Source organism: Myotis nattereri, assembly GCF_964212035.1.
Source record: "Myotis nattereri genome assembly, chromosome: 5".
In the NCBI taxonomy this organism is placed as follows: Eukaryota; Metazoa; Chordata; class Mammalia; order Chiroptera; family Vespertilionidae; genus Myotis; species Myotis nattereri.
The window spans coordinates 48,587,477-48,609,762 of NC_138080.1; the positions used below are offsets into that span (position 1 = coordinate 48,587,477).

General features: G+C 36.7%; 1 protein-coding gene across 2 annotated transcripts in view; it reads right to left on the minus strand.

The window, feature by feature from the left end:
- Positions 1-22,286, minus strand: part of FSTL5 (follistatin like 5) — a 594,131-nt gene that overhangs the window by 415,605 nt on the left and 156,240 nt on the right. The gene's annotated exons all lie outside the window — the stretch shown is intronic.

Genomic DNA, 22,286 nt, shown 5'->3' on the forward strand with positions numbered 1-22,286 from the left:
CCCGCTTGGGTGCCTGGCCAGCCTGGGTGAGGGGCTGATGACTGTTTTCAGGCTGGCAACACCCCCTTCAGGTGGGGGTCCCCACTGGGGTGTCTGGCCAGTCTGGATGAGGGGCTGAGGGCCATTTTCAGGCTGGCTGGGACTGAAGCTCCCAGCCTCTCCTTTTTTTCTTTTCTTTTTTTGGGGGGTATTTATTTACCTTCTATATTTGAAACATTGTTGCTGTCACTGGCGCTCCCAGCTGTGAGGCCGCAGCCAACTGAAAGCAGGTATCTGGGGTTTGTTTAGCTTCTATAATTGAAACATTGTTGCTTTCGGGCTCAGAGATGGGCTGCGGCAGGCGGGAAAGCTTGGCTTCCTCCATCACTGGAGAAAGCAAGCCTCATGTTCACTTCAGCTGCGTGGCTGCCGGCCACCATCTTGGGTGGCAGTTAATTTGCATATCCTGCTGATTAGCCAATGGGAAGCATAGCGGAGGTATGATTAATTACCCTTTTGTCTTTTATTAGATAGGATCTGTTCTTTCATAAAAAAATATGTTTTCTTTATTGATTTCAGAGAGAGGAAGGGAGAGGAAAAGAGATAGAAACATCAATGATGAGAGAGACTCATTGATGGCTGCCTCCTGCACACCCCCTAGTGGGGATAAAGTCTGCAACCACAAAAGGGACAAGTGCCCTGACTGGGAATTGAACCGTGACCTCCTGGTTCCTAGGTGCACAATCAACCACTGCTACTTGCTGGCCAGGCTATTATTATTACTATTTTATTATTACTGTATTTTAATTTTGGTTTGTTTCTCCTTACCCTGTTCTCTGGTGAATTCTTCCTTCTTCATCCACTCCACCAGGGATGAAAGTAGATTTAGCTCTCTTCTCTCTAAGAAGAGGCATATGGCTTCATTGGTTTTAGTTTACTAGGATATCTGAATGCATCCTCATATACCTGATGGTTGTTAAAATTATGATTTTGTCAGTTCTTTTGCTTTTATTATTATTAGAGTGAATATAATCTCTTGCAACATCCTTTGTCTCATTGAGAAATAGAAGTCTGCAAAGCTTAATGTTAAATGTGTACTAACTAATCCTGAGCCGAAGGCATATTCAAAATTAACTTAGTTATTAATATTTAAATGGTTATATCTATTATATACTTTAGAAACAATAATGTAAGCAAAGATTAAAAGTCAAATACAATAATGTGTTAAGATCCATAAGTTTTGACTAAAGAATCTTATAGCACATTTTCCTGCAAAATTAATGAAGTATATTTTGAGATTTTAAATGTATCTGTAATTTTTATATATTATTGTGTTCTCACATGGGAATGCATTTTTGTTTTTAAAATAGAATTATGTGTCTTTTACAATAATAGCAGTGGAGAAATAATTACTCTCATAGAAATGTCTTAACATAATTCTCAACTCAGTTTTGTGGATAGAAGAAAGATTTAGATATCTCTACAACCAAATTCACTAACTCATTATTTAGCTAAAATATATAGCCTTCAAGCTATTTTTATTTATTTATTTTTATTTAAGTTCTTTATTGTTTAATCTATTATATAAGTCTCCCTTTCCCCCCCACTGACCTCCCCGGCCACCCCCAATCCCCAACACATGCCCTCACCACCCCCACCCAGTCTCTGTCCATTGGTTATGCTCATATGCATGCATACAAGTCCTTTGGTTGATCTCTTACCCTCCTCACCTCCCGCCTTCCCTCATAGGTTGGACAGTCTATTTGATGCTTCTATGACTCTGGTTCTGTTTTTGTTCATCAGTTTATATTGTTCATTATATTCCAAAAGTGAGTGAGATTATGTGATATTTATCTTTCTCCCACTGTCTTATTTTGATTACCATAATGCTCTCCAGTTCCGTTCATTCTGTTGCAAATGGTAAGAATTCTTTCTGTTTTACAACAGCATAGTATTCCACTGTGCAGATGTACCACTGTTTTCAAATCCGCTCATCTGCTGATGAGTACTTAGGCTATTTCCAAATCTTAGCTATTGTAAATTGTGCTGCTATGAACATAGGGGTGCATATATCCTTTCTGATTGGTGTTTCTAGTTTCTTGGGATATAGTCCTAGAAGTGGGATTTACTGGGTCAAATGGAAGTTCCATTTTTACTTTTTTGAGGAAACACCATACTGTTTTCCACATTGGTTGCATCAGTCTGCATTCCCACCAGCAGTGCAAGAGGGTTTCTTTTTCTCTGCATCTTCTCCAGTACTTGTCTATTGTTAATTTGTTGATGATTCTGAGAGGTGTGAGATGGTACATCATTGTTGTTTTGATTTGCATCTCTCAGATGATTAGTGACTTTGAGCATGATATTGTACTTAGAAAACCCTAAAGACTCCATCATAAAACTACTAGACTTATTAAGTAAATTCGGCAATGTAGCAGAATAGAAAATTAACACACAGAAATTGATGGCTTTCTTATACACCAATAATGAACTCACAGAAAGAGAAACTAAAAAAAAAATCCCATTTACCATTGCAACACAAAAATTAAGATACCTAGGAATAAATTTAAGCAAGGAGGTAAAGGACCTGCACTCAAAAAATTACAGGACATTGAAAAAAGAAATATAGGAATACATAAACAAATGGAAGAATATTCCATGTTCATGGATTGGTAGAATCAACATCATTAAAATGCCCATACTACTCAAAGCACTCTATAGAGTCAAGGCAATCCCCGTTAAAATACCAATGGCATACTTCAAAGATCTAGAGCAAACTATCTAAAAATTCATCTGGAATAAAAAAAAAAAAGATCCTGAATAGCTGCAGCAATATTGAGAAAGAAGAACTAAGTTGGAGGGATCACAATACCAGATATCAAGCTATATTACAAAGCCAATGTTCTCAAAACTGCCTGGTACTGGCACAAGAACTGACATATAGACCAATGGAACAGAACAGAGAACCCAGAAATCGACCCAAGCCATTATGCTCAATTAATATTTGACAAAGGAGGCAAGAGCATACAATGGAGTTAAGACAGTGTCTTCAATAAATGGTGTTGGGAAAATTGGATGGATGGATACATGCAAAAAAATGAAATAGACCACCAACTTACACAATACACAAAAATAAACTCAAAATGGATAAAGGACTTAAACATAAGACAGGAAACCATAAAAATCTTAGAAGAAGCCATAGGCAGCAAAATAGCAGACATTTCTCCTAGCAATATCTTTAACAATATGGCTCCCAGGGCAATGGAAACTAAGGAGAAAAATAAACAAATGGGACTACATCAAAATAAAAAGCTTCTGCACAATAAAAGAAACCATCAACAAAACAACAAGAAAGCCCACTGCATGGGAGAACATATTTGCCAATGTTATCTCTGATAAGGGTTTAATCTCCAAAATTTATAGGGAAATCATACTACTTAACAAAAGGAAGATAAACAATCCAATCAAAAAATGGGCAAAGGACCTAAATAGACACCTTTCGAAAGAGGACATACAGAAGGCCAAGAGACATATGAAAACATGCCTTCAAGCTATTATATGTTTACTCATTGAAGGCAATAAGAGTATAAACCCTTTGATCAAACATTAAATAAAAATAATATCTGAAAAACAAAGCTTTACAGAAATATAATATAACATGACAAATAACTAAAGGTGTTTAAGAATTGAAAGTGGCTAAATAATGGATCTTCCTTTTTAATGTGACACCATTCATCTTCCTAGCTTTGATCAGACTTTTAGGTATTATTCTCTTCTCTTTCTTTTCAATAGAAAAGACTTTTGACATTTGTCAGACACAATCAATAGTTCTTTTTTGACCTTATTGAAAAATATGCCTCAGGGGAACTAGAGATGTAAAGTGAAAGATAAAAATCCAGACAAGGTAAAGAAGAATATGATGCAGTGGTTTTCAAGTGATCATTAAAGACTGATTTGAAGTCATTAAACAAAAGCTTAACTCATCATCTAATAATAATAAAATACTGTATAGTGCTTTTAGCAAAGCCATGGGAAATAGCTGAAACTTTGAGTTAAGATTTGCTTTGGATATTGAATAGCTACTTAGAAAGTATAAAAAATCATCTCATCTTTAAATTTAAACATTCTTATGTAGTGAAGGGATGCCACCTGGCTTTGAAAATAAACATGGTTAAGTTCTTAGGTTCACTGTAAAAGTCAACAAATTCATTAAATTTGTTTATTTTTAACACATAATTAAGAAAAGTCTAGGCATGGTACTAAGCTCAGAAATAAAATTATCAGTGTTAATTGATATGTTTTAGTTTCTAGCAAGGCAGATAACTGGAATCTCACTATTAACTGTTTCTGAAACTGCTGTTATATTAACTAAAATTTAGCCATTACAGTCATAACTTTAAGAACTATCATTTTATTAAAAACATAACACTGTACAAAAATATGATGGGTTTATAGAGAACTAAGCATACATTAAATTATATGACCATTTATTCTTGGCTCAAGGCAAGGTTCCTTATCTTCAATAATATAAGACAGAAATGATTTAGACATTTATCTGCCTGAAGGCCCTGAAGATAGATGGCTGATCAAAGGATTATTTTAGTTCCCTTTCTCTCCTTAAGGATGTATTATCACAGGCACTCTAAGTAGGTCCTTTAGAGCTTACTGTAAAAATATGGCTATTTGCTCTCTACATTTAGAAGATTTATATTTGAATCTACGGTATATTGCATGAGTCTGTGGATTCATTCAAGTGCAAAACTTCAAGAATAGAACTGTAGCCCTAGCTGATTTAGCTCATTGGGCAGTGTGTTTGCCTGCGGACTGAAGGGTCCCAAGTTAGATTCCAGTCAAGTGCACATGCCCAGGTTGTGGTGCTCAATCTCCAGTGGTGGGGGGTGTGCAGGAGGCAACCTATCAGTGATTCTCTCTCATCATTGATGTTTTTCTCTCTCTCTCCCTCTCTGAAATCAATAAAAATATATTTTATAAAAGAATAGAACTGTAAATCTTTCTGTTAACTTTACAATTACCTCATTTAAATCTTTGTAGGATTAGATAACTATAAAATATAAACTTTCTGAAACTTTGGGCAAAGACAGGGGACATGGGGACATGTTTAATAGCATCAACAATAAAAATAAATAAAAAACAATAGTTTTAAAAAATAAAAATAAAAAGTCTACTCTACATTTCAATAATTTGTGACAAGTTATGCTTAAACAATTTGAAAACCATTATAGAAAAACTTCCCTTATGAACAGTACATTTATTTTATAATATAGATGATTTATAAGGGACATCGCTAACTTACAAATTGTATGTGTCAAGGTGAATTCAATTGAAAAATTATTCACCTATTTCATAGAACTGAGATACTTCTTTACATAGGTAGGTTTGATAGAGACAAATAATAATCATTTTGTGTTATTTTAATAAAATTGCACAATTTTAGGTCACCATAGAATTACCAAACACATCTTTTCAAAAACTGGGTAGAAATATTCTAAATCCAGAGGGAACCACAGTGAAATTGCCTCACTTTGTATATCTCAAGCCCTGTAATTATCCCACAGAGAGCTTTTGTTTTTTGCAATGACTTTCAAATCTCTTTCTATATAATTGTAAGATATATAACTTAGATATGTAACTTTTGTAGAGTCTGGTAACAGTTTAAAATAGTACACTTACATTAGAGGTTGGTTTTGCCAAAGAAAATTATGTTCAATACAGAGAAGATAAATTCTTTTTTTAGTCTAAGAAACAGTTATGAAAATTGATTAAGGAAACTCTAATTTCAGAAGGTAGAACTTCTTGATACCACATTATTTGACCTTGAGGCAATAAAGTTTAAATAAATAATAAAAAGAATTACCTCCAAGTAAGTAATTTAAATAAAAACCAAAACACTGTTATAAATAAATGTTGTAGTACATAAAACTAAAATTAGAATTTTGAGAAAACTAACATTATAGAGCAATAGTTGGAGGATATAGAAATTTCACACAAAAAATATTTGTCCCTATATACTTCAATATTAAACAAAAATCTTGAAATAAACTAATCTAAGTATTTAATATAACAAAGTGAAATTGAGCAACAAAATACATTTAAATAGAATCTCCACATGATCCACAACTAGCATCCTACCTGAGACAGACTGAGCTGTTCTGCAAACAGAGTCTGCATTTGGAGTGTTAAAAAGAGTCCAGCTTAGGACATTCAGTATCTGTAACCTTGTACTTAAGGTGGTCATGTGACATGGTTTGATTAATAATAAGGGAAATATAAGATAATTAAAAGTTGTGACCAACAAAGCAGACCCTTTTTTTTACCTTTCTTCCTTTTTGAAGCACAGAGAGATGGCTGAAATGCATGAACCTTAAAACTCTAAGAATGAGAATCACATTCTAAATGTGGCAGAGAAAGAAAGAACAAGAGAATGGGGTGGGGGAGTGGGGTGGCATAGTGAAGTTGTACCAGTTACCTACTTTGTTATGATGAAGAAATAAAATTAAAACCAATTAATTTAAGTCTCTATGAGATTTAGTTTACAAATGGCCAATTGGATAGAGACTTAAGAAAAGACTGAATAGTAAAATAGAAACAAAGTACATCAGAGGTTGGTTTTTAATAGAATTCCAAAAGTAAATAGAACTAATACAACAGTTAGATTCTTAAAAATGTAAACATATAGTGTCTACTAAAAGTAAGAGTAGAAGGAAACATAGACAAACAAAATATTTGAAAATTGATATATGCCACACAAAATGACTTTACACCTATTATAGGGAAATACCAAAAGTAAGTAAGTAAGTAAGTAAGTAAGTAAGTAAGTAAATAAATAAATAAATACATAAATAAATAACAACAATAAAAATATTTAGGGATGCATGCCTATCCAATCTCCTTAAATTAAAAAGAATACTGGCAGATTTTATCAAGTAAAATTTATATATTTTTGGCCCAGCCAATGTGGTTCAGTAGTTGAGAACTGACCCAGGAAACAAGGGGTCACGGGTTCAATTCCTAGTCATGGCACATGCCTGGGTTGTGGGTTCCCAGTGTGGGGCATGCAGGAGGCTGCCAATCAATATTTCTCTCTCATCATTGGTGTTTCTCTCTCTCTCCGCCTTCCTCTCTGAAATCAATAATAAATCAATAATATATAAATAAAATAAAATTTATATATTTCTATATTTCCAAAAATACAAAAAGAGAAGAAAAATATTAACACATTTAACACACAAAGGATTAGTTTCTATAACATATGTCATTACAACAGACAAATAACACATAGCTTAGTGAAAAAAATGCAAATGATACTGACAAAATGTTTCATAGAAAAAACCTCAAATTAATATAAAAAAAGCTGATGCTCTCAAATGAAGGCATGCCTAGGATAGATATTGAAGGGATGAGGGAGATACGTGAAGAGAGCCATGGCCATTCTATACCAGTCAAAAAGAGTAAGTCCTCTTGCTTAAAGTAACAAATTTAAGATACTATTATATGTAATCTCTATCATTTCAAAAAAAATGTTAATACTATTAGTGAGATAGAATTGATGAATACTGAACTAAGCATATTTAAACTATACAATTTAAATTGTTCTGTAAAATTTTATACATTAAAAAGTTATAAATTCAAGTATAATTTTTAAGTCATCTCTTTTTAAATAGTATGAATTCTCATCATTGAGCTTAAAGTATGAGAACACACATTTTAAAGAATTTTTGATATACATATACACATCTTTATTTTTGTAGCTTTAAGGGATTGTTGAGCTTCATGGATATGTTAACTTATAAAATTTTATCAAAATTGAAACCTAATATTCAAGCCTTCAATTACATATGTCATTTCCAGTACTCTAGTTACACACACCATATTAGGTTGCTTGAAGTTGACCTACAGCTCACTGATGTCCTTTGATTTTTTAAACTCTTATTTCTATCTTTGTTATTATTTGGATAATTTTTATTAGTATGTCTTCAATGTTAGCAATCTTTTCTTCTGCAGTGTCTGATTCACTATTAATTCTGCCATTGTATTTAATAGCAACATTGTAGTTTTCAAAATTAAAAGTTCAATTTTGGTTTTAGTTATATCTTCCATATTTCTATTTATACCTCACATGTTTCCTATAGGTCCTTGAACTTATGGAATCTGTATATATAAAAGCCTAAGCAACTGGACGACCAGCCGGTAGCTATGATAGGCACTGACCACCAGGGGTAGACACTCAACACAGGAACTGCCCCCTGGTGGTCAGTGCACTCCCACAGCCAACCTCCCACAGTGGGCCAACCTCCTGCCCACAGCAGCCAACCTCCCATGGTCCCTCCCCGAGCCAGCCAGCCCTAATCAGCCCCAACTTCCAGCCAGGCAGAGAGATCCCATCCATGCATGAATCTGTGCACTGGGCCTCCAGTATAGTTATAATTTTCTTTTAATGCCCTTATCTAGTAACTCTATCATATCTGTCATGGGTTAATTTTAATTAGTATTTCTTCTCATTGTTGAGTTACACTTTACTGATTCTTAATCTGTCTGGTAAATTTTGATTGAATAGAAGGCATTGCGCATTTTTCCTTCTGGGGGGCTTGATATTTTTGTATTCCTATCAATATTACTGAATTTTTCTTCTGGGATGTAATGAAGTCACTTAGAAACAGGTCCTTTTGCAACTATCTTTTAAGCTTTGTATAACATAGTGCTAAATTTGGCTTATTTCTCATGCAAACCCTTTTGAGTATTCTATACAATGTTTTCCTTCTTGAATTGCAAAAGATTCTACTTTGGATGGTATGAAAAGGAACTAACCCTAGTCCTATGTGAGCTCTATAAATTGTTCTTTCTAATTTCTTCAGCTTCTTTCATCCATTACAGATCATTTTTTCACATGCTTGCACTGTTCAGAAATCAACTGAAGCCTCAAGAGAAAAATTCAGCACATATCTAGACATACAGATTTCTTCTGTGCAGTTCTATACTTTCCAGTACTTTGTCCTTTAAACTCCAGCTGTGTTAGCCTCTCCAGATTCCAGCTCTGTTTCTTCAATTCAGGGAGACTGCTAGGCTCTTTGAAAGATCTCTTCCCCTGTGCCATGGTCTAGGAACTTCCCAACCTATGACCTGGGACTAGCATAGTTACCACATTGTTGATTGCCTATCTCTCAGGAGTCATTGTCTTTTGTTCCCTGATGTCGAATGTCTTACAAAGTTTGTTTCCTATATTTTTCATTTTTTTAGATATTTCAGATAGAAGGCTAAATCATAACCCTGTCCCTTCATCTTAATTAGAAGCACAAATATTGTAATAGAGCTTGAATATATAATCTTGTATAACTACTAGAGGCCCAGTGCATGAAAATTCATGCAGTGGGGGGGGGGGGGGGGTTGTTCCTCAGCCCAGCCTCCCCCCTCTCACAATCTGGGAGCCCTCAGGGGATGTCCTTCTGATGGCTTAGGCCCGCTCCACCGGGGAGTGGGACTAAGCCACAGTCTGGCCTCCCTCTGCAGGAGGCAACCAGGCTGATCAGGGGAAGGCACAGCCCCCATCACCCCGAAGCTGTTGCCACTGCTGGACGCAGCAGCTCCAAGGCCTGAGCCCCAGGCCTCATAGCCACCAGGGCTCACGGCTGCCTGAGCTCATGGCTGCTGTGACCCCTGGGCCTCATAGCCACAGGGGCTCAAGGATGCCTGAGCCCACAGCTGGCTGAGCCTTGTGCCTTGCAGCCACTGTGGCTTTGTCCAGATGGACGTCCAGAAGACGTCCGCCCTAATTAGCATATTACCCTTTTATTAGTATAGATTATTTTATGCCAAGTGACAAGACCTTTATTTTGCAGTATGATCTGCAAAGACTAATAACTTGCAATAAAATATATCTATTTCATTACATCTAAGAATTCCCCGTATTTTAACATGGCTGTAATAACTTTAATTTACAGGATTTTATTTGTCATTTTTGTAGTATCTAAATAAAGTCTTACAATGAATGACATTCTACATTCAGTGTAAAATCATTATTTAATGCATAATAACTAAATTTTATATTCAAAATATGTAGACCCTTACATAACAGAAATTATAATAACAATTGAGATAATATTAACAATAGCAAGCTAGTGGGGCAATCTTTAAATTAGTATATTTTTGTAATGTGAATAATACCATACTACATTAAGAAAAAGTAACATATTGTGAGAAATATATTTAGATTAGAGATGTTTCTTGGTGTATAAACGATGTGGGAGATGTTGTTTTTCAATAATGTTTGTATCCTCCAGAGTTTTGTGCCCTAAAATTTATTGGGTGAGAATTGGCTGTCTGAGAAAGCTAATTCAGAGGTGTGCTATTGAATTAGCCTTTAACACAAACAGTAATTCACTAAGTGGTGTCCTGGTTGCCTAGAAGAATGAACTATGCTTTAAATTTACATCTAGGGAGCAGTTTACACAGAAGACTAATTCTGGATTCCTCTAATGCTCACCAAGACAAAGCTAGCATTTCAAAGTATTCCCAGACCCAAACTAAAACCACATGGAAACACCAAATCAAGCAAAGTAAGGTAGATATGCACTTATTATCTACAATGTAATTAAATAAAAAACAAGTTTCATGCTTGAATGTTCAGTTACCTTATTTCCCTCTTCTGTATTTATTCCTATCCTAAAACATAAGTAGGGGTTGACATATACAAAATTTAATTATTCTAACCAGTGAAATTTATATATATACATACACATATATATACTAGGGGCCCGGTGCACGAAATTCGTGCACTGGGTGTGTGTGTGGGGGGGGTGTCCCTCAGCCCAGCCTGCCCCCTCTCACATACTGGGAGCCCTCAGGCGTTGACCCCCATCACCCTCCAATCGCAGGATCGGCCCCTTGCCCAGGCCGCTGGGGTGCCTGGCCAGCCTGGGTGAGGGGCTGATAGCTGTTTGCAGGTTGGTCACAGCCCCTTAAGGGTGAGGGTCCCCACTGGGGTGCCTAGCCAGCCTGGGTGAGGGGCTGATGGCTGTTTACAGGTTGGCCACAGCCCCTTAAGGGTTGGGGTCCCCGAGGGGGTGCCTGGCCAGCCTGGGTGAGGGGCTGATGGCTATCTGCATGTTGGCCACAGCCCCTTAAGGGGGAGGGGGGCCCTGGGGTGCCTGGCAAGCCTGTGTGAGGGGCTGACGGCTGTTTGCCGGCTGCCCACAGCCCCTTCAGTTTAGGGTCCCTGCTGGGGTCCCCGGTGAGCCTGTGTTAGGGGTTGATGGCTGTTTGCTGGCTGCCCACAGCCTCTGCAGGATTGGGGTCTCCGCTGGGGTGCCTGGCCAGCCTGGATGAAGGGCTGATGGCTGTTTCAGGCTGGCCACAGCCCCTTCAGTTTAGGGTCCCTGCTGGCATCCCCGGCCAGACTGGGTGAGGGGCTGATGGCTGTTTACAGGCTGGCTAAGCTCCCCAACAGGGACCCTCACTCCATGAGGGTTTGGCCATCCTGGATGAGGGGCTGATGGCTGTTTGCAGGCTGGCTAAGCTCCCCAACAGGGACCCTCACTCCATGAGGGTTTGGCCATCCTGGATGAGGGGCTGATGGCTGTTTGCAGGCTGGCCACAGCCCCCGACCACCCAAGCTCACAGTGGAGGGTGGCTGGAAGCAGGTATCTGGGATTTATTTAGCTTCTATAATTGAAACTTTGTTGCCTTTTGCGGAGGCCACAGCCGACCAGAGCAGGCAGGAAGCCTGGCTTCCTCCATCGCTGGGGCAACCAAGACTCCTGCTTTCTCCAGCTCCATGGCTGCTGGCCGCCATCTTGGTTGGGTTAATTTGCATATAGTCGCTCTGATTGGCTTGTGGGTGTGGCTTGGGCATAGCAAAGGTATGGTCAATTAGCATCTTTTTCTTTTATTAGTGTAGATATGTATGAACACACACACATATACATGTTATTCTGAAGAGCATTCTCTCTTTATTGAATAGAACTCACTTTATATTAAATTGAAGTTCTCTTAACTTGAAAACTGTCTTTTCATTCCTCAAACTTACTGTTAGCAAAAGATAACTGTATGGAACAGCACAATATAAACACCTCCCAAGTAAAAATGAGGTGTTGATTAGCTTTTTTAAAATTGTAAAACCAAGTTAACACCTCAATAATAATAAAAAGAGATGTATTTCCTTCCAATTTCAATTCACAATAGTATCATTATTTTTATCTTTATTGCATGACCTAATTCCACCATAATTACTAAAATTCCTAAATCAGACATAATTATATATTTGCTTTATTACCCAAATTGGGTGAACTTATGTAATTTTAAACAAATTAATTATCTACCACCAGTTCAACATGTATATTAATTATGCTAAATAGATAATATGTGTTAACTATATTATAAATGTTAATATCAGATCATATTATACGTTTATTGCAATAGAATCTTTTTATTTTATAAAAATTGAGTCCCAGATACTCACAGAAAAAGTCAAACGTAAGTACAACCTAATAATCTAAATATTTATACACTCTACTTTCAAATTTAAAAACTTTCACAATATTATTTGAAAGAAAGTTACAGAATAAAATTTGATGAGTCATATAAAGATTCCTAAATTGATTGTAAGCCCCATGAGAGTAGAATCTCCCATGCTTTTAAAAATATTGTTCTCAGAACCTAGCAATTTTAATGTGTAATTATTTTTATGTAAATTAGAAAATATTTTCTGCTTGCTACTCTAGCCAAAGCTGCTCTTTTTCTAAAATTAAGTAATTCTCTTTTCTTCTATGGTAACTCTTCAGAATACTCTAATTTGTATCTTCCTGTGAACTCAAGAATAACTGCCCATTCTGCTCATTTGAAAATTGAATTACAGGCATTGTATGAGAGCATCTTCTATTATTACCTTTACTATTGGTTATCTGTCATTTAATTTTCACAATTTGATGCCCTGTCCTTTTAGTTCCTCTAAGGTAGGCACCATGAGTTATATTTAATTTTGCCACTGAGACAGCTTATTAAATGAGCCCTTAATACTTTTTAAACCACTTCTATTTAGATAATCACAAGTGCAATTTCAGGCATGTCCATAGAACTAAAGAACTTTCATTTCCTAAGGCACTTGAAGGACTCTCATTTAAACACATTCATTCTCCAGTTGAGGAAGATTGATATAAAAATTTCATATGCTAGATTTGTGATTTTGAGATCAGAATCCATTTTTACTTTCTTTCAGCTAGCTCCGTATTATTATAACCATGGATAAAGTAGCCATTCCTCTGAAAGCTGAACTTTAACAACAGTAACATTTTTATAACTAGATATATGCAATTAATAAGCATTGGTCACTTACTATATAGAAATAATTATTGGAAATACTGTTTGAATATATGTAAGTTTTACTAACAAAAACATTTAGAACCCAGTAAAAAAATATTTTAATTTATGAGAATATTTTAAAGGAAGAAAAAGGGGTGTGTGTGTGTGTGTGTGTGTGTGTGTGTGTGTGTGTGTGTGTTGGCTCTGGGGTTAGACCTCTGCCATTTGCCAGTTATAATTTGTTCAGCTCCAATTTACTACTAGTAAAAAGGAATGCAATAACTACCTCACAGACTTGTTGTAGACTGAATGAAATTATTAAAGTAAAATGTTATACAGAATACCTGAATGCAATACATGGTAATGATTTTCTTTTTTCCTTCTACTTCCTTGTAAATGGATACCAAATAACTATAAAATACAAAGACTTCCTTTGTTCTAGCAAGTTCATATAGTCACCCCAAAGACACAAATGTTCTTTATATAAAATGATATATTTTTAAATCCCCTATATATTGTATATACTTAGAAGAAGACTTTTTAAGAATTTTTTTTAAATTTCAAAACAGTAAATTAAAACAAAGCATGCACAGCTAGTCTCCTCATTTGCAGGGTTATTTATTATATACTAGAGGCCCGGTGCACGAAATTCATGCACTCGGTGGGGTCCCTCAGACCGGCCTGCACCCTCTTAGGCCTGCCTAAGCCGTCAGTCAGACATCCTTAGCACTGCCACAGAGGTGGGAGAGGCTCCCACCACTGTCACTGCCTTTGCCAGCCATGAGCTCAGCTTCTGGCTGAGCAGTGCTCCCCCTGTGGGAGCACACTGACCACCAGCAGGCAGCTCCTGCATTGAGTGTCTGCCCCTTGGTGTTCAGTGCACATCATAGCGGCCGGTCATTCTGCCATTCAGTCAATTTGCATATTAGCCTCTTATTATATAGGACTAGGGGCCCGGTGCACGAAATTCGTGCACTGGGTGTGTGTGGGGGGGGAGTGTCCCTCAGCCCAGCCTGCCCCCTCTCACATACTGGGAGCCCTCAGGCGTTGACCCCCATCACCCTCCGATCGCCTGATTGGCCCCTTGCCCAGGCCTGACACCTCGGCCAGAGGTGTCAGGCTTGGACAGGGGACCCCCATCTCCCCCCGATCACTGGCTCTGGCCCCCGCCCAGGCCTGAGGCCTCTGGCCCAGGAATCACGCCTGGGCAGGGGACCCCCATCTCCCTCTGATCGCTTGCTCCACCCCCCACCCAAGCCTGATGCCTCTGACCCAGGCTTCAGGCCTGGGCAAGGGGACCATCATATCCCCCTAATCCCCGGCTCCGCCCCCCACCCAGGCCTGATGCCTCGGCCAGAGGAGTTGACCCTCATCACCCTCCGATCACCAATCACTGGATCGGCCCCTTGACCAGGCCTGAGGCCTCCGGCAGAGGTGTCAGGCCTGGGCAGGAAACCCCCAGCTCCCTGCGGTTGCAGGCTCCGCCCCTGCCCAGGCCTAACGCCTCTGGCCTAGGCTTCCGGCCCGGGCAGCGGGGACCTGCAGTGGCAGCGGGGGGCGCCGCGATCGTGGGCTTCGCTTCAGGCCCAGGCAAGGGACCCCTAGCTCCTGGGACTGCCAGCTTCGACCGTGCCCAGCTCCCATCGCTGGCTCCACCCCTACTTCCTGCTATCACTGGCCAGGGCGGCAAAGGCGCCTGATTCTCCGATCATGGCTGGGGGGCAGGGCAAAGGCGGCCCCAGGGCCGCCTTTGCCCTGCCCCCCAGCTCTTAGCTCCCCCCTGGGTTTCCGATCACTGTCAGTGGCAGGGGGCTTCTTCCTGCTTTCCCTTTCGCCTCCCTGCATTGTGCCTACATATGCAAATTAGCCGCCATCTTGTTGGCAGTTAACTGCCAATCTTAGTTGGCAGTTAACTGCCAATATTAGTTGGCAGTTAATTTGCATATAGCCCTGATTAGCCAATGAAAAAGGTATCGCCGTACACCAATTACCATTTTCCTCTTTTATTAGTGTAGATAGTACATGTTGTGACTGAAATACTACAGCTCCTTAGATTATTGAATTCCCTTTTAATAAATGTTCAATTTTAAAGACTCAATATAGGAAAGAAATTTAAATTAGAATAGATGCTTGAACACTCATATAAAAATACCATAACACATCTGCAATAGTGTCAATAATAAAAAAATGCAATTTCTTTTAACAGTATTCATTTATGAACTGTTTGTTTCTAATGTCTGATCTTTTGTGAGAGCTTAATGCAATTTTGTAGATTTCCTAAAATTTAACTTTTCCACTGAAGTTTGCCTAACCATTGTTTTCAACATAATGTGTATACTTATAATTATCATTAATGAATGACCTTGCTTAAGTAATGTGATACTATACTATGTTTAACAATGCAAAGGGCATTTTTTTTCATTCATCCTTGACATGTGTCTAATTGTAACATATATTGAGCAGTCATTTAAACAATTTCTGAACTTTCTAAAAGACTGTGGAAATTGGTTGTAATAGTGAGTTTATGAGAATACTTGCATTTTGTAATATATCTCTGTGAATTTTGAATTATATACAAGTTTGTATTTCTGGGACAACGAATTTCAGGAAATATAAAGAAAAAAGTCAAGCAATATCCTTTTTTCTCTAGTTTCATTTAAACTGTATGAATGTTAATAGTAACTACTCATACTTGCAATGATTTAGACCCATACTGAAGTCTAATGTGGTCCGAAAATACTATTGATATCACATAAAGACGCTGTACTAAGGGTGGTTTTTATGGTAATTTGAAGAACATCCCTAAGAGTTTGTTCTGGATTGGTAGTCATCTGACTGAGGTGGAAAATTTCAGACATATTTCACCTCTAGCAGAAAATGACATCTTCACACTTCAGCTCACTGATATTGGATTTTGATTATTTAATTAACAGTCAATTTATCAACTTCTCTATGAGATTCTTCAGAGCTTTGCAGCAGCTCCTTAAACATGATTTCAAATTACAAGTGGATTGTTATGGTCTTCCTCTCAAAACCACATAATACAATGAAGCTCCATTATGTTAAAACAAATTAAAAAATACAAAGCTTTAGCTACTCCAGAAAGTAATTATTTATTATTTAACTCAAATCTCAGGTTCTGGCATATAGTAAAGTGGGAGATTCAATAATATCAAAGGTTAAGTACTTTAAAGAGCCCCCACCCCTCCTGCCCCCGGTTTTTCTTTTTCTTATTACCACAGGAAATCATCTGATGGATTTTTGGTCAGTTTACTGGGCTCTTCATTGAAAACAGGTAATATTTAATTTATAGTGTTTGCTTCATTCTTAGTCTATAAATATTAATAGCTTCCTGTGTTTGCCTTCTAGGAAGCAGCATGATAGTAATAGAAATTTGTGAAACGTGATTTTTCTAGTTGTACTAGTAAAAGTTACATTTTGGAATAAAACAATTCCTAATGTTATAAACATATGGTCACAATTCCTCAGAAAGTTTTTCTCTGAGTTCCTAAAAAAGTATAATCATTTCTTTGAAACAAATAAGGCTCTCTTTAATTGTTGGTTCATTATTATATTGCTTCATTTTTTCTATAGCACCATGAAGCTAACTTAACTAATAAGAAAGCAATCGGAGTTGATGTAAACGATTCAGATGTCTCCTAAAGCTTTTAACAGGTAAAGGAGAAATTATCAACAAGCATACATTAATTGTTCTGGGTATTTTCTTAAAAACACATGTTTATTTATAAGAATGTTTAAATTTTTACTATACCTTAATCCTTTACATCTCTAGTCCATCCCCTTTTCACTTGACCTTAAAGTCCATTGGACATTCTCGATACCTTTCAAAATTACATTCAGAATATCGGGCATATGACCACTTTCTAGACACTTTTTTAAGTGCTATAAATCCAAAGGACTAAAGATTAGGTCTACCTTGATAGATTTTAGGGACCTAGAACTTCTAGCTATCTTATTTGAACTCAAGAGAAGCTCAATGAGTTTTGATAACTTCACCTTAGAATAGTAAGTGGAATTTTTGTCTGGACTAGAGAGAGGATGACTATTAATTGGTGTCTATTATCTTTTATTTCTGATGTAATGTGTGTATGAAAAAACTTGCTAGTATGTAGGCTCCAGGTCATTAGGAAGACCAGGTGGGATTTGTCTTGAGACATAGATTGGCTATGCTCAGTAGAAATAAATTTGGGAGGAATGTGACCTACATATCTACTCTGAAGGCCATCATCATTTTTTCTTAAAATTAAATAATATGATATAAGCAAATTTCAGTGTGTTACAAAAATGTTAGGAGGAAACTGATTTAGGAAAAATATACCTTAATCATCAGTTAAGTAACTGAGTAATATCAATAAAAGTGTAAAATATAAATTCAATGTTTTTGAAAAAGTGTCATTTTTACCACTGAAATAAGTGATACAATCTATAAAAGAGATAAAAACACATGTATTTGAAAGTCTGCATATTTATAAATTAAATGGATACATGTTTTAATATATGCAGTTCTGCATATAACTTACATGGAGAAATATAGAAGAAAACGTGATTTTTCTTGTACATAAATTTAAAACAGAAATCCCCAACTTAATAATTACATAAACCATGAGGGAAGAGGATATTAAAAATAAACAGGTAATCTGGGATTTACAAGGGATCTCACAGAGATTCTAAAACAACCATTTATTTGATAGCTTAATCTTCTCAAAAGCAGTCATTCCATGTATTTTTACATAGATTTCACAACACCTGGTGTAACAAGCAACACTGCTATTTGCCTGGCAAATTCATCTCTAGCACCTCCATTATTCAACCTAATACTATTTGGTTCACATAGAGCCAAATATATTCACTTTAGCCTCTACTTATTAATCCTTTTCAATATTAAAAGAGAGGAAAAGTCACTCTTGACTCTTGTCATAACAGACTTAAAATTAGCAAATATTATTATGCCTCCCACTAATATCTACAATACAATGCACGCGCGCGCACACACACACACACACACACACACACACAGGATCTTCTCTTCAAGAGAAATGTGTAAGGACTAAGAACCTACACGTTGACTGTGAGACTTTTACCACATTGATGGTTTCCTCTACATAAGTTCTAAGGGAAGGAAGACTTTGGTTTTTGAAAGTATAGGTACAAATAGTATGTGATAAAAGTAATCCATGTTGAGTCTTAATTTAATGTAGCTATTAGTTCATCTACTCTGTAATATGATCCATTATGTGTAAGCAAGTAAGTTTAATTTATATTTTTTCTATTACTTTGCTGTTTCCTTTCCCTATATTTTTCAAGGGTTTTTTCATAACTAACATATTTCATCTGATTATACTAAAACCACTTTGCCATTTTTTTGATGTGTATGGTTTCACAATATTTACTCAGTTTATTTTCTATCAGAATTTCATGATATATAGAAATTTCACAAGCATTTTCTTAGTAACCTAAAAAGATGCAATAACATTAGAGTCACAAAGGTCCTAGCTTTATTTTGCTTTTATTTTGAAAGGAATGCATTTGTAAGAAAATAGTCTAGTGCATTTGGGCTATTTTTATCACTGGGAGAGATGGGCTAAGATTAGAGATGTAGTATATATATAATTAAATATCACAGTTCTATCAAAAACCTCAGCCTATAGGTGATTAAAAATTAACATTGTATTTCACAATAGCAAAATGGCAAGCAAATGACTGAAGTTATAAAAAGGAACAATCTGACATAAGGGTACTGTTAATAGAGATGTTGCCAAACTGGAACAAGCAGTGCAAATCTGAGAATATGATTAACATATCATATGAAAATCATCTTTCTAATATCAAAACCTTACCTTATATGGTGGTGAGTCAACCAATTGGAAAGTAGAGTGAAAAGATAATAATTAAGGTTATGTTTATAGTCTGCAGGGCAGTTCATTTAAAGGGACAAATGATAGGACCAAAAGAAACAATGTGTGTGTGTGTGTGTGTGTGTGTATAAAGCAAGTGTCTGTGACGACCAGGATGACCAAAAGACCGGTCACCATGATGTGCATTGACCACCTCTTGGTCTCTTCTCTCTTGGCCTATAGTCTCTGATCGCAGCACAGCAAAAGGGGAACGATTGCAAACAGAGAAGTGGGGCAGGACTGGTGAGCGGGCAGAACGGTGACCTCTTGGTCCCTCCCACCCGCCTACAGGCTCCAGAGAACCTGAACCATGCTGCGATCAGGGAACCACAGCGAACCAAGGTGAGTGGCAGCTGCGTGGAGTGGGACTGGCAAGCGGGCGGAATGGCGACCTCTTGGTCTCTCCCCCAAGGCCCACAGGCTCTGGGGAACCAGAGCCATGCTGTGATCCGGAACCCCCACAAACCAGGGGGTGGTGGCTGGGACTGGCTAGGGAGCAGAAGATGGCGTAGGGAACCTAACCACACACGATTTCATGCATGCTGCGCCTCTAGTCAAACAATAAAAGAATAACCAATTATACCTGGTTGCAATTTTCAGCATTTGAGGGAAGGTAAAAATGCAAGCTATGACTATATTAATGAGGACAGAAATCTGTCTATAGCAGTGGTTCTCAACCTTCCTAATGCTGCGACCCTTTAATACAGTTCCTCATGTTGTGGTGACCCCCAACCATAAAATTATTTTTGTTGCTACTTCATAACTGTAATTTTGCTACTGTTATGAATCGTAATGTAAATATCTGATATGCAGGATGTATTTTCATTGTTACAAATTGAACATAATTAAAGCATAGTGATTAATCACAAAAACAATATGTAATTATATATGTGTTTTCCAATGGTCTTAGGCGACCCCTGTGAAAGGGTCATTTGACCCCCAAAGGGATCACGACCCACAGGTTGAGAACCGCTGGTATATAGAATCATAAAAAAGAATTAGACTGTAGAAGGGTAGACTGCAGAATTGTTAGGGAGCACATAGAGATCAAAATATCAATTTAGGTATTTTGTTTTGAAAAAAAAATCAGGTTATTATACTTGAAGTTAATAAGGAAGTTAGGCTCTAGGGAAGGAAAGCACAGTGATCCAATATATTGCTCAAAACATAAAACACCTCTTCCCTCTATTTCATTGAAGCTAAAATACAACCAGTTGTATGATTCACTTTTGTTTCAGGTGCAACTAAGAAAAATAATGCCTATTCATATGGATGTAGTACAGAATCCTGTAGGGAAACAGAAGAGAGAGAACTTAGTCTCAGGATAAGTAAGAATTCTTTGGGGAGGAGGGATTGATTTATGAGGATATGATATGTGTTTGGAAAATGTAATTAGTTTATTATTCATATAGTGTAAGAGAGTGAGTTTATGAGCCAAAGAGGCTGGTGGGCACTCTTGTGTCCTGGCCTCTGAAATATGAGGTTCATTTTATGGGAATTATTTGCTTATTTTTTAAAAATTCAGCACAATTGTATTAATGTAGAAGACATTTTTGAGGAAGAAAGAGTGAAATAAAAGATTATTTTAATCTATTAAAACAGTCTAGTCCTGACCAGTGTGGCTCAGTTGGTTGGAGCATATTTCCATACACTGAAAGGGGGCAGGTTGTATTCTGGGTCAGGACACATACCCACATTGTGGGTTCAATTCCTGGTCAGTGTATGCTGGAGGAAACTGATCTGTTTCTCTCTCACATCAACATTTTTCATTCTTGCTCTTCCTCTCTCTCCAAAATAAATCAATAAAAGCATGTCCTTGGGTGAGGATTTTTTTAAAAAAAATTCCAGATGGAGATAATGAGGGCCTGAAGCAAGATCATGATACTAGGAATAAAAAGGTAAGAACAGATTTTAAAAACATGAAATATTTACAATCATAGAATTATTCCATATTTGGCAAATGTTTCTTAACTATATAAGTGAGAATATTTTCCAGAATTGGAAAGAGATTCTTTGCAGGTTGGAAAACTTAATTGATTCTGAATATTAATGAGTTTGAATTTGGGAAGTAAAAGGCAATGGGAAGAATACAGACTTGTGAACTATAGTGTTTAAGTTGCAATACTGTGATGATAACTTAAGTTTCATTAGGGCACATTACATTTCCTTCAAGACACAATTTTTTCAAAAGACTTAATTCACATAAAATTATATTGTTTTAGTTTTCAAAAGTCTAGATTAAACTAAGAGAAAAAGAGCAAAATATTGCTTATGGAGAAAGCATCTGTGCAGTGAGAAAGATATTCTCTATCTTGCACAAAATACTGTCAAACTGGAATATTGAGCAGAAACTTTTCTAAAATGTGCAAAATTTAAATCCATGTTTCAGAAAAAGGCTATTAGAAATAGAATATCAGAAGCAAAATCCTCATGATAAAGCATGCAAATATTCTGACTATAGTCTCTGAAATGCAGAAAGAATAATATGACTTCAATAGATGATTGAAAAATAATTTATATTCTAAGCAACTCTGTATTAGTTATATTTGAACAATGAAATTCAAGTGAATAATGTAGAAATTAGAGTTAATAACCGGTATGGATTTTATTTCATTTGTGTACTTTCTGTAAGTGATGTAATTGCATAAAATGAGAGCTAGCTCATCATTAAGAAATGACTTTTCCATCTAGGCCTATAAATTATTTTTCTAGGAAATGATAATAATTTTACCTTAGTGCATAGGTCAATAACTATCATAATATCATAACAACAATGGTAAATATTAAAAGCTTATTTAAATTTTATATTTTACTCATGTAAAATGATTCAGATTGGAGATTTCATGAGATAGAGTTCTCAGATTAGATAACAGGCTGTCCATCACCTCTGAAAGTGTATATATATACTTATATCTTATATAAATATCAAAATATGTATTTAAAAAAAGAATTGTGATTTTCTCAGAATTCCTGAGGAAAATATGTAAATCAATGATAAGGATTTCCTCTTTGAAAACTATAAATTTCCTTTTCTTTAAATACCAGAACATAAAATATATCAGTAATTGTCATTATTTTTTACAA